This window comes from Nycticebus coucang, chromosome 11 (assembly GCF_027406575.1).
Source record: "Nycticebus coucang isolate mNycCou1 chromosome 11, mNycCou1.pri, whole genome shotgun sequence".
In the NCBI taxonomy this organism is placed as follows: domain Eukaryota; kingdom Metazoa; phylum Chordata; class Mammalia; order Primates; family Lorisidae; genus Nycticebus; species Nycticebus coucang.
In genome coordinates, this window is record NC_069790.1 from 4,331,396 (window position 1) to 4,332,468 (window position 1,073).

The 1,073-nt window shown below is 40.3% G+C and overlaps 1 non-coding gene across 1 annotated transcript; it reads right to left on the minus strand.

Annotated features, from left to right (window-relative positions):
* Positions 1–667: 667 nt before the first annotated feature.
* LOC128560558 (U6 spliceosomal RNA) lies at positions 668–774 on the minus strand. Its single transcript, XR_008373052.1, has one exon. It is a non-coding gene; the product is annotated as a U6 spliceosomal RNA (small nuclear RNA).
* Between the last annotated feature and the right edge of the window lie 299 nt (positions 775–1,073).

The window sequence follows — 1,073 nt, forward strand, 5'->3', positions numbered from 1 at the left end:
CATGTCATTATTTAGATTTTAATCTATTCTCTCTCTTTTTTGTGTGTGTTTCGTTTCAGAATGATAGTCCCTGTTCTAAGATTACAGGTTAAGTCTGTACCCTCCATCTAGCCTTTCTCTCTTGTTTGCTTGTTTCTCTTACTTTTAATGCAGACATTTTTAAACAGAAAAACAGAGAAAATTGTAAAATAAATTTCCATGTGCCAGTCCTGCAAGTTAGCAACTCACCACAGTAACAATCTCTTCCTCAGATTATGCTGAAGTGTTTCCTCTGGGTCAGGTCATTTTATCTGCAAATATTTCAGCATAGCTTTAAAACTCAGAACTAAAAATGATTTCTTAATACCAGCCAGTGTTCAAATATCTCTGAATGTCTCTTTTTTTCTTAGCTTCTTTTTGGAATAAGCTCCCAAGAATGTCTACACAAGACAGCTGGTTGATATGACACTTTGGGTTCTCTTTTATCTTGTTTTACATATACATTTTTAATTTCAGACTAATATGTTACAAAGTGTGTGTTTGTTAGGTAAGGACCCTGGTGTTGCTGTGTCCCACACCCAGCAGGTGTACCACACACCCTTACGCTGTGTCCATTCCTCCCTCTTCCCCCCCAACCTGAATTGAACGGAGCTTTCTCTTGTGTGGGTGTGTATTAGTTTGTCTAATAAAAACTATGGACTGCTTCACGAATTTGCGTGTCATTCGTGCGCAGGAGCCATGCTAATCCTCTGTGTCCCGTTCCCATTTTAGTATGCGTGCTGCCGAAGCGAGCACTCTCAGGATCTCTTTTAATCTATAAATTTCTCTGCCATCACTCTTGTATTCCTGGAAATGGATTTGTCAAGGGAATGGGGCCATTTCTCCTGCAGTTTCTTCCAGACTGCACATCACTGATAGCCTACATCCGCTGCGGTATCAGGAAGTGCCCTTGGCCCCATGCTTCCCATGATTGGGTAATTGAATCTGAGTCCTAATCTGATTCAGAGTTTTTTTGGTAAATATACATAAATGGTTTCCTGCGTTTTCATCCACAGACCCATGATGTCTGATTGCCTCTCCTTCCATGACATTTT